Source organism: Melitaea cinxia, chromosome 17 (assembly GCF_905220565.1).
Source record: "Melitaea cinxia chromosome 17, ilMelCinx1.1, whole genome shotgun sequence".
NCBI classification, from domain to species: Eukaryota; Metazoa; Arthropoda; class Insecta; order Lepidoptera; family Nymphalidae; genus Melitaea; species Melitaea cinxia.
Genome location: NC_059410.1, coordinates 642,015 through 654,860, shown reverse-complemented (window position 1 = coordinate 654,860; position 12,846 = coordinate 642,015).

The window sequence follows — 12,846 nt, the reverse complement described above, 5'->3', positions numbered from 1 at the left end:
TATTTATTATTATCGTATTATGAATATCTAGAAAAATTTTATTTAGACATTTCAATAGGTATTAAAATTTATTTTGGGTTGCTATTTGTCCGAGACAACTGTGTTGAGGGTCCGCGGCAGGGTCACAACACACTTGCACTGCACCTGGTGTTGCAGATGTCCAAAGGATACAGCATCAGCTTACCATCAGACGACCATAGCTTATTGTGCCACCTTCGTAGTATTAAAAAAAAACTTACTTTTTTACTTATTTCAATAGGACTCGAGTCCTCGAGTCAATTCAAGTTATTCATCATTATTAATTGTGTTTGCTCGCAAACGAAAAAAAACCGACTTTAATTACATCGACAAGTAATACAACGTAGATCGACGAAAAAATAGTCAAGTAAATGCGCGTTATCAAAGATTACTCAAAAAGTTGTAATCAGGTCTCGATGAAATTTGACATGATAAATATCAGCCTTTCGATTGAATTAAAAATCATCAAAATCGGTACACCCAGTAAAGAGTTATGCGGTATAATACAACGTAGGTCGACGAAAAAATAGTCAAGTAAAAACAAAAAATTAGATATGATATATGTGATAGCTTGTTATTAGCTTTTTTTTTATTCATATTCTGTATGAGGTATAGTTATAATAAGCTGTAAGCTATCCAAATAAAATAAAAAAAAAAAAAAAAAAAAAAAAAAATAAAATAAAATAAAATATAGCTCGAAAAGTAGTTGTTAGATCTCTAATAAATTTAAATGGGACCAAATGACGCATACCACCTTTCGTTTAATTTTTATTATCGAAATCGGTCTACCAGTAAAAAGTTCTGATGTCACATACATTTAAAAAAATTCGAATTGAGAACCTCCTCCTTTTTTGAAGTATGTAAAAAATCCACGCTAATAATAATATCAAAAAAAATACAGTCGAATTCCCTCGAACCTCCTCCTTTTTGGAAGTCGGTAAAAAGTATAAGTAACTTATAGGACAATAATAAATAATAATCATATAAAATTTTTCTTTTACGGTGTAAAATTTTTCTCTGATAGTGTAAAATAAAGAGTATTTGTATTGTATTGTATTGTAATCATAAACTTCCATTTTATAAGATCATTTATTTTTCAGTCGGTCAAAAGATGTTCGTAATTGGGGATAAGTATTGCTTATTTATGTATTTTGATCTCTGTGAGATGGTTCGCTTAATTTGCCTTTCAAATGTACTCAAGATGTGATATTCAAAGACTGGCCCGGTCAGATCGGCGACGCGACCTCGTTTACAATTCCGAGGTATTTACGATGTAAATACCTTTTATTTGAATATAAAATGAATAAATAAGAATACCTTTCGAGAACATAATTTTTCTTTATAGACGTGAATTCAGAATTTAACTGAGGTAGGGGCACAGCTCGATAAATCCTGTTCAAAATCTGACGCAGCCCGATTGTGGCATTACCTTGATATTACAGAAGATCACTGTTAAATAATACTGCTGTCAGGCAGTGTTGTGTCATTGTAAGGTAATCAGAGTTTCTGAAGATGATTGGGGGTAGGGTTGTTCCATGCGTTTATCCACCGTTGCAGAGGCCGCCGCTGGGACCATTTGGAAAATAATACAAATATAACCACGTGTAACAATAAGTTGTAAATAATTGTAATAGGTTTTTTTTTACCTTTTAAATTAAAGAAGATTTCCATTTAATTTAAGAGACACTATAAGCGAATTTGATTTATTTTAAGCAACATTAGCGAAGAGTCTTTACGAAATTTTTAAGGCTTAGTAATATTACCCTTCTAGACTATTTTATTTCGACGAAGAAATGTAATTTTATAGGCACGTAACTCTAGAAAATCACTTTAAGCCGGATTTATATTTGACTGACGTGTCGTGTCGTGTCGCATCAGAACAGAATCGGTATCATACATTTTGTATGACAACGCTTTCATTGATGTGTTGTGACATGTCGTGTCGTGTGTCGTGACATGACATGGCTTCTGATGTGTCGCACCAGAACCGAACCCGGTTCGCGTCAGATAAGCGGGTTGCGGGGGGGTGCTGATACGGCGCTATCACGACACGTCAGATTAATGTGCGCGCGCAGCAGTGCTGTGTTATGACGCGTCAGTAGGGACACGGTATCGAATACAAAGTATCGATACTGTCCTCATGAGCAGTAGTGCTATTCTGTAAGAACATTTTCGTGTCTCGACAGCGGAATCCGCGGTGAGATATCAAATTCGTATTCATTAAAACTCGACAGTCCCGTAGCGCCACACTTGTGAGTGCGGCGACGAGTCGAACCCTGTTGCGTGAGAACGTTGACATTTAATAGTATGAATTCGGTATTCTGTAAAGGGATTTAACGCTTTACACATCACAATTCGAGACTTGATTCGTCACTTGACTTCATGCACATATTCTAAAATAAAGTCATAAGAAAAGAATATCGATAAAATAAACACAGCTCTAAATTGCCGCTCTTCGATTCGACACTCACTTCACATCGCTTGTGCGTACGGAATGTTTACAGAATTCCAAACCAAGGTGAAGTGGGTTCGCTTTCGAAGTGAGCGCTGTCACTCACGTGAAGCTCGATATCGAAATTGTTATTTACAGAATAGCCCTGCTGTATCGAAAAAATGTATCAGTACTTCTAAGTATCGAGTACAAACACAAAAGTACAATCCAAAATCTCCTTCTCTTTCTTTCTTTTTTTAAAAGAGTAAGCAGCATTAAAAATTGATATCTTCTTCAAAAATCTGAAACAGAATCCGATGACTCATAGAAGAACATTTTAAACGTTTGACCTTTTCTAGAGCTGCGGCTGTATTGATTCAAAATATTGTCCTGATGCGTCAGAATACGACATAATAATGTAAACGCTAGTCATCATGTCATGACACGACACGACAAGACACGACACGTCAGTCAAATATAAATACGCCTTAAGATTTCGACGTTGTTTTATATTACTTAATAGATTTTAAATTTAAAGTACGCAAATTATATATTTTATCTCCACAAATTCTTAATCTTCTTCTTCCAATGTATTTTGTATAATAATACAAGTTTTACAAATAAAAATTTCTCATTTTATTCTATTAACTCTTATATGTATAATTCATCTTGAAATAATTTTCCTTATAATCAAAATCTTAATTATAAGTAACTTTATTAAGTAATTTTCAAAAGGACTTTTGAGAAATCTAAATAAATCTAAGTCCATAATCATCACTCATCATCATCAGTTCAGTCTATCGCAGTCCACTGCTGGACATAGGCCTCACTAAGTTCGCGCCAAATATCCCGGTTTTCCGCAATCCTCATCTAGCCACCACCGGAAATCTTACGTAGATCGTCGGCCCAACGCGCCAGAGGACGTCCCACACTACGTTTGCCAAGACGTGGTCTCCACTCCAGGACACGTTTGTTCAAACGGCCATCGGTCCTGCGATACAGGTGACAAGTGGACTGCCACTTCAACTTGATAATTCTGTGGGCTATAAGAAAATATACTAAATGTGAAGTTAACATCAACTCAGGATACAAATCTGAGATAAACTGGCAAAAAAAAAGTCACACAAACAGTCCTTCGTTTAAAAACCGTCTATAAATATTCATTTTTCTTTATTTTATTTTTATTCATAATTTAGTCGTGTTTCATTATTTCTCTGAATTTTTAGTTTTTTTTTGACCATATAATTTTTGCTTTTTCAATATGTGTAATCTAGGAAACAATATGTGAATTTTAACAACAAAATACGATTCCACATTGGAGTCAGAGTTGCTACAGTTTTAAATGCTTAAAGTCTTAAAATTCGTTTAATTAAAATTTTATTCGCCTCCTAAAAATGCTTTTCATACTTCTACTTTTAGTTGAATTTGAAAAGTCAAAATTTTGCAGAATGCTGTGGTTGCTGTAACGTTTAATGAAAAATAAGATCAGAATTTAAAAAAAAACTTTATACAACAGCCACGTGCATTTCGTGTCGGAGAACTTTGACCAGGAAACCCGTTTCGACGTTTAATATGATGTTAAAGAAAAAAAAAGTATGCATGGTGTTTCACGCAACACTGCCTTTGTGTCCGAAACTTGATCAACGACAGTCAAGTGAGAGTTACATTGTTGGTGTTGGTTCGTGTGAAAACTCTCTGCTAAGCCGTTGACTGCTACATCAAAAAAAATAGTTACTGTTGAGTCCACTTTCCACATACCGGTAATTTCGTAGGCAATTTTGGGAATTATGGCAAATATTTACCTACTTCATTTTTTTATCCTTACGGGATTATAATATGGAACTGTAATATCAATAACAATCGCTTACGATTCAGCCTGTAACATCCCAGTGCTGGGCAGAGGCCGTTTTCTTGGGTAGGAGAAGAGTCGGAGCTTAACCATGGTGGACTAAGCTCCAACCGATGGATTAAGTTATTCCACTGCAAATATGGACTCTACTGCGGATATGTACTCTACTATGAGTAACGATCGTTATCAGGTGTATATGATAACAACCGGGACAGACAGCGTAACGTGCTTTCTGAGGCACGGTGGGGAGACCCACACAGACCGACATCTGAACCGGTACGAAATATATATTTGTACAAATACAAATATCCATCCCTAGCGGGAATCGAACCCGCTAACCACCGATATACCAGATATACCAGAGCTATGGTAACAGTTCCTTGGCGCGTTGATATGTCCGTACTATTAGTATATCAAATTTATGGGCTGCAATTAACCTGTCAGTGCTACATTTACTTCATTGTTATTGTTACGTTTAGGGTTATCACTTTGAAACATTAAACAGAACTATATTTTAATGCTAGTACGTAACCCTACTATACAGAAGTTTGCAGCTCCCTCGCGTTAAGAAAGTTATATGTGCTCAGCAACATAAACAGTATTAATGACGCTCAGCCGGAGGCAAGGGACAGCGTGATTTGTGTCAGCTGTGTCTCTTTGAGCGTCTCCGAGCTGCAGTTGTTGAGATTTCATTACAAAGATGCGTTAGAGAACTCGACGCTGTCTTCCTTTTAGCATTTTTTATTTATTGAATCGATAAAATCGTGTGGTATATGAAATTAAGATGATTTCTGAGCCATTATATCTAGTAGGTGATAATATATGAATTGTCCGGCGATTGCGGGATCGATTCCGAGCTCAAAATATATATTGCGACTAGCTCGTTGGCGCAGTTTGTAGTGGCCCTGCTTTCTGTGCCGCTGGATGCGGGTTCGATTCCCGCCTGAGTCTGGGTGTAATATTTGTATTTATATGTTTATATATGTATTATTTCTTATTATGTATATTTATAAAAAAATATATATATATATAGTTATACCAGTCGGCTGTAACACAAGCATTAAGTTGCTTATTATGGGAACAGACGACCGTGTGTGTATGTTATAAGATAAAAAATAATTGTGTTTGCTCGCAAACGAAAAAAAAAAAACCGACTTCAATTACATCGACGAGTAATATAACGTAGATCGACGAATAAATAGTCAAGTAACTACGCGTTATCAAAGATTACTCAAAAAGTAGTTATCAGATCTCAATAAAATTTATATGTGACCACATGACAAACATCAGCTTTTGATTAAATTAAAAATTATTAAAATCGGTACACCCAGTTAAAAGTTATTGCGGATTTTCAAGAGTTTCTCTCGATTTCTCTAGGATCCCATCATCAGATCCTGGTTTCCTTATCATGGTACTAAACTAGGGATATCTTCTTTCCAACAAAAAAAGAATTATCAAAATCGGTACACCCAGTAAAAAGTTATTGCGGATTTTCGAGAGTTTCCCTCGATTTCTCTAGGATCCCATCATCAGATCCTGGTTTCCTTATCATGGTACTAAACTAGGGATATCTCCTTTCCAACAAAAAAAAGAATTATCAAAATCGGTACATCCAGTAGAAAGTTATGCGGTATAATACAACGTAGGTCGACGAAAACAGCGTCAAGTAAAAACGCATTATTAGATATAACTCGAAAAGTAGTTGTTAGATCTCAAATAAATTTAAATGGGACCAATTGGCACACACTACCTTTCAATTAAAAAAAAAATTGTCGAAATCGGGCCACCCGGTCAAAAGATCTGATGTAACATACATAAAAATAATTGTGTTTGCTCACAAACGAAAAAAAACCGACTTCAATTACATCGACAAGTAATACAACATAGATCGACGAAAAAATAGTCAAGCAACTACGCGTTATCAAAGATTACTCAAAAAGTAGTTATCAGATCTCAATAAAATTTATATGTGACCACATGATAAATATCAGCTTTCGATTAAATTAAAAATTATCAAAATCGGTACACCCAGTAAAAAGTTATTGCGGATTTTCGAGAGTTTCCCTCGATTTATCTGAGATCCCATCATCAGATCCTGGTTTCCTTATCATGGTACCAAACCTGGGATATCCCCTTTCCAACAAAAAAAGAATTATCAAAATCGGTACATCCAGTAGAAAGTTATGCGGTATAATACAACGTAGGTCGACGAAAAAAGCGTCAAGTAAAAACGCATTATTATATATAACTCGAAAAGTAGTTGTTAGATCTCAAATAAATTTAAATGGGACCAATTGGCACACACCACCTTTTGATTAAAACAAAATTTGTCGAAATCGGTCTACCCGGTCAAAAGTTCTGAGGTAACATACATAAAAAAAAAAAAAAAAAAAAAAAAAAAAAAAAAAAAAAAAAAAAAAAAAAAAAATACAGTTGAATTGAGAACCTCCTCCTTTTTTGGAAGTCGGTTAAAAAAATACAGTCGAATTGAGAACCTCCTCCTTTTTTGGAAGTCGGTTAAAAAATCATCGTAGCCACCGATGCTTTTGAGCGCATTGGTCAATAATTACAATGATTTGTATACTTTGAAAGAAATTATGAAGTAAGTACATTCATATGTCTGTAGTTGAGCAGTAATGCAGATTAAGCTCCAAATTCGTCTTCGCAGGGAATGAGGACTTACTTCAGAAGTAATGTATGTACGATACAGAGCTGTGTGGCTACGGCACCAAAGAAGAATATAGCCACCCCTTCTCTTCCCGTGGGTGTCGTAAGAGGCGACTAAGGGATAACAAGGTTCCACCACCACCTTGGAACTTAAGAAGCCGACCGATGGCGGGATATCCATCTAACCTTTGGCTTTAAAAACACAGGCCGAAGACGGGCAGCAGCGTCTTAGGTGCGAAAAAGCCAGCCCTGCGGTCACCAACCCGCCTGCCCAGCGTGGTGACTATGGGCAACACACATGAGTTCACGCATTTTTGGCGCGAACTTGTGGAGGCCTATGTCCAGCAGTGGACTGCAATAGGCTGTAGTGATGATGATGATGACAGAGCTGGTACATGTTTATGGTAGGTATTCATACATACATGGTACGGGTACACGGTATTTATATACTATGTTAAAAAGCACATATATTTAGAAGTAGTTGTTTGTTGCATCTTACATTGTGCCTTTGTACATGTCTATATTTTCTTTTACGGTGTAAAATTTTTCTCTGATAGTGTACAATAAAGAGTATTTGTATTGTATTGTATTGTATTGTATTGTGTCTTGGAAAATCTCGCAAGAAGCATACAGCTTATTAAGTTATATCTCCCCACTGCTGTATCATCCCACTGCTGGGCATAGACCTCTTTCTCGCTAGTGGATTAATGGAGGATGATGATAATCGTTCGTTTAGACTATACTAAAATAAAGTTAAAACGTTGGCTTCCATAGTTTTATAAGATTCCTATTACACGAATGTTCATTTAAGCATTCGTTAAGTTAATCAGTTTATCGATATGAAATAGCGTACAAGTCGAAGGAAATGAAGCGATTTATTTCAGAATATTTTCACTTACAATTAATAAAAGATAAACAGTAGTTTATATTCGAAGGAGAGCCTTAAGTGGGTATTTACATATAAATCAGTTATAACAGCAGACTGGACGCTAAGGTCGAGCACACAGGCTTTCCGCTTGAAATTGTAACCGCGTAATTCTTTGTCTTCTTCTAAGTGTGTGTATATTTGTACAAAGTTGTTAAACAAAAGTGTGTGTGTGTGTGTCTGTGTGTGTGTGTGGGTGCGTGTGAAATTTACACACGGCAGAAGTGAAACTTCTGAAAAGTAGCCACCGAGAATATTTTTATATACTGTGTAATGTAAGGATCCTAGTTGTCCCTATCGCGCGGACTATCACTCTAGATTAGCACACTTCATTTTAAGCTCTGCGACGCGAAGATGCGACGAAAAATTTGTGACTTGAAAACGCTTCACAAGATTCTACATGGGCAAGCGAGTTGTTCAAATATCTGCCAGCGAATCAACATCAACGTCCCTAGATCTATTCCTAGACATCCTAATAACAAAATTTTCTTTCCCTCCTGTACCAGGACTAACGTTGGTAAATATGCTCCTCTCAACCGATTAATGGGAACATACAATTAATTATTGTTAGAAGGCGACATTGATATCTTTTTTTCTGTTAATTATAAAGAATTTGCCAAAAATTGTTTGTTTACTTAGAACTCGTTAAATTAACTGTAATCTATTTATTTGTTGGAATTTTTGTGTATGTTTATTAGTTTTAACTGTGCATTTGTATTGTATTGATTCATACCTGTCAACTCTATGTGCTCACTAACTGTTGTATAATAATTGCTGTATACACTTTAAAAGACAAATCATACTGTTGTAGTGTCGGAGGTACGAGGGGCAAGTGAAACGAATGACGTTCGATATTAGACTGTCCTTATTGTATTAGAATACTATCTTATATACGATTACACCACTACACCTCCGGGGGTGAACGAAAAAAAAAATCAAATACATTTAGATTTTTTTTTGTTTAATAAACTAAAACTAAGTATAATAGTATAAACATGTTATATTACGTTATTAATTACTAAGAAAATTATCAACTAATAAATAGTTTTGTTCTGTCTTTATGAACTAATTCTACTTTATTATTTTTATTTATTTTAACATTAGAACCCATATCTTCTAATACGCGATAGGGACCTTCAAATATATAATCTAATTTTTTAGTACATTCATTTTTTATTAAAACTAAGTCATTTATTTTATAAGTGATTGGGTTACATTTCTTATCATATACATGTTTTCTAGTCTCTTTACTACGTATTAAGTTATTTCTTGCATCATTTAGAGCAATTTCTAATCTATGCTTTAAATCTAAAGAAAAATTATCTTGGTTATACAAAGGTTCTATATGATGAGATATTGATTTTGGAATGTTACATAATCTTCCAAAAATTAATTCGAAAGGAGCATATTTAGTTTCGCTATGAATTGTATTATTAAAACTAAAGCACCAAAAAGGTATCCAGTGAGACCATGAATAGGTACTATTACTGCAATATGTTCTCAAAAATGCACTTAAATGCTTATGAGCATTTTCTAGAGACCCAATCGATTGATGGTGATAAGCTGTTGACGTTAGTTTGTTTATTTCCAATAACTTACAGACTTCTGCCATAGTTGAAGAGGTAAATTCAGAACCTCTATCTGTTGCTATAGATTCTGGTATACCAAACCTTAATATAAAATTATGTACAAAGGCTTTCGCCACACTCACCGTCTCCTTATTTTTAATTGGATACGCCTCTATGAACTTTGTTAGTTCACACTGGATCGTGAGAATGTAACAGTTACCATCTTCGTCTTTATCCAGTGGACCAACTAAATCTAAATATATTTTTGAAAACCAGCTGAGGCTGTTGTCGTAATTGTCATAGGCTGTTTTGTGTACCTACAATATTTTGTCTTTTGACATTTGGGACACTTGCTTACAAAGTCATAAACATCTTTTACAAGACCTGGCCAGTAAAATTGTCTCTTTATATTATTCGTCATTCTGCGTACCCCAGCGTGGCCACTAGTGGGGAGCAAATGATAGTCATGTAAAATAAATTTCTTAACTTTTTCGTCATCTATTCTTTGTACTCCTCTAAGTATACATACTTTCGGACCGGTCCATGCTTTTAATAATTTGAGCTCATTACATAAACCACATATAAATTCTTCATTTTCTTTATTTTTAATTATACAAATTTCTTTAATGTTCGTTTTATTACAAAATTTCTCTAACTTAGTCACAAATTCGACTCGCGAGAATTGCGCCCTAAAGTTGAGATTTATACCTAACGTATCCTTGCTAGGAATATAAACGAAACACTCTTCTTCTATACTAACTAAATCATTTTTCCTATATTTATCTACCTTATATTTCTCCATTAAAATCATCTCTACCATATCGCACGGTTTTCTTAATAACTCCACAACTCTTGGTTGATCAGACCTTTTGTCAGTGGCTTTACTAAGAATCGGCGAAACATTCTTACTGTTCTCATCCAATTTTCTTTTTTGTGCCCTAGTCATAACATTCAATGTCATGATTCCCTCATGCATACTCTTTAGCTCATCAGACGTTATACATACCCTGGACAATGCATCCGCGACTACATTGTCCTTACCTTTCAGATAAACTATCTTAAAGTCATATTCTTCCAGAAGTAAACGGAACTTTAACATTCTATTAGACGGATCCTTCATTCCAAACAAATAAACTAAGGGCTTATGGTCAGTCATTATTGTAAATTTCCTCGCATACAAATACGGCCTAAAATACTTTACAGCCCAAACTATAGCAGTGAGTTCTTTCTGAATCGTAGGATAATTCAGTTCAGCTTTATTTAGTGGCCTACTAGCATAAGCCACGGGTCTCAAATTTTGGTTACATAATACTGCACCAATAGCTACACCTGATGCGTCAGTCTGAACTATAAATTCGTTTGTTTCAGAAAAGTTTGGATATTGAAGTATAGGTGGATTCATTAAAAATTGTTTCAAGAGTTCAAATGATTTCTGACATTCATCGTTCCAACAAAAAGTTACATTTTTTCTACACAATCTATTCAAAGGTAATGTTATTTCGGCAAAAGACGGTACAAACTTTCGATAGTAGTTGCAAAAGGCGACAAATCGTCTGACTTCATCAACATTTTTAGGTATAGGGTAATTTTGCAAAACTTTAGTCTTTTGAGGGTCTGGCAAAATGCCATCACCAGATACAGGATGTCCTAAATATAAAATTTCTTTTTTCAAAAACTGACACTTGTCTGGGTTGAGTTTCAAATTGACTTTTCTTAGCCTTTCAAGTACAGAAATTAGATTAGAATTGTGAATTTCCAAGTTTCGTCCAAAGACAACCAAATCGTCCATATAAAGAAAACATTTTTCATACGTCAGACCAGACATAGCTATTGACATTACTCTACTGAAATTACTACATGAAGTCTTAAGACCCATCGGTAATCGTTTTAAATGATATTGACCTGTGCTAGTATTGAATGCGGTGTATTTACGGCTATCGGGACTAAGACTAACTTGATAGTAGCCTTGGTTTAAATATAAATGCGAGTAGTATATAGAACCTGAAAGCGAATCTAAAATTTCGGTGATGTTTGGTAGTGGAAACTTATCATCAACAATAACATCATTTAATTTTCTATAGTCAACTACCAAACGCCATTTACTAGATTCTTCTGACTTTTTTGGTACTAATAGTATTGGACTGGACCATTCACTTGACGATTCCTCTATTATGTCATCTTTTAACATTTGTTTTATTTGTTTGTCTATTTTTGGTTTCAATGACTGAGGTATACGATATGGTTTTACATAAATTGGACTAACGTTTGGTTTAAGTGTTATAGATTGTTCGTATACATTTGTTGTGTTAAGTTTATCTCCTGGTAAAAAGAAAACGTCTGAATATTTAGAACAAATAACTTCAATCGCTTGCTTCTCTTCAGTATTTAAGTGGTTTAATTTTAGAAATGAAAGCAAAGTTTCGGCTCTAGTTACATTAGATTTTGATTCCGAAAATGAAAAAGTGTTATAATCACTTAAAAGGTTAATTTCTGGAACAAAATTATCTAGCTTAACTTCTTCTTCCCTAATGTTTAGTATCCTAACCGGTATTCTACCATCTTTGGGCTTCACGATAGTTCCTGCTAAAAACACATCATCATACAACTCTCTCGCGCTTACAATACAATCAACTTTCACATCCTTATTTAAATAAACATAATGGATTGACTCACTACGAGGTGGTAAAACAAGATTATTGCTAAAGTCTGGTTTGTCTAAAAGAGGTAAATTAACTAAATTATTATTGTAATTAATAGTTAAAATATTACAAGATAAATCAATGTTACAGTAATGTTTTGAGAGAAAATCTAATCCTATGATTCCACTAACTGTTAACGGCAATTTTTCAAATACATGAAATTTATGTAACAATTCGTCATTATTTATTTTGAGTATAAGCGAAATTTGTCCTGTAGAACTAATCTGTCCTCCTATGCCATTAATTACGGTATTATCATTGGATATAGGAATATCCTTTGGTACATTATCTCTTTTAATAACAGATATCGAAGCTCCAGTATCTATCAAGAATAAACATTTTCTATTGCTAACGTAAAATGATACAAATTTACATTTGCTATTAAAAGTTAAAATAAGCTGTTTAAAATCGAAAAAACTGCTTATTTACATCTAGTGGGTTTTCAACATCGGAATGTTGTGACGTGTTACCATTTTTAGTTTCTTGAGCAGTGAAAACATTTCTATTACCTCCACGCCAGTTGCTGTTACGACGATTGTTATTATTAAACCTACCACTGCTAAATCTACCTCGATTACTATTTTGAAAAGGTCTCACGGAACCACGAGGATGGTAATTGTTACTGTAAAAAGTTCCACGATGACTTTGTCCTCTAGCTATCGAGCAAGTTCTGTACTTACCTCGAGCTT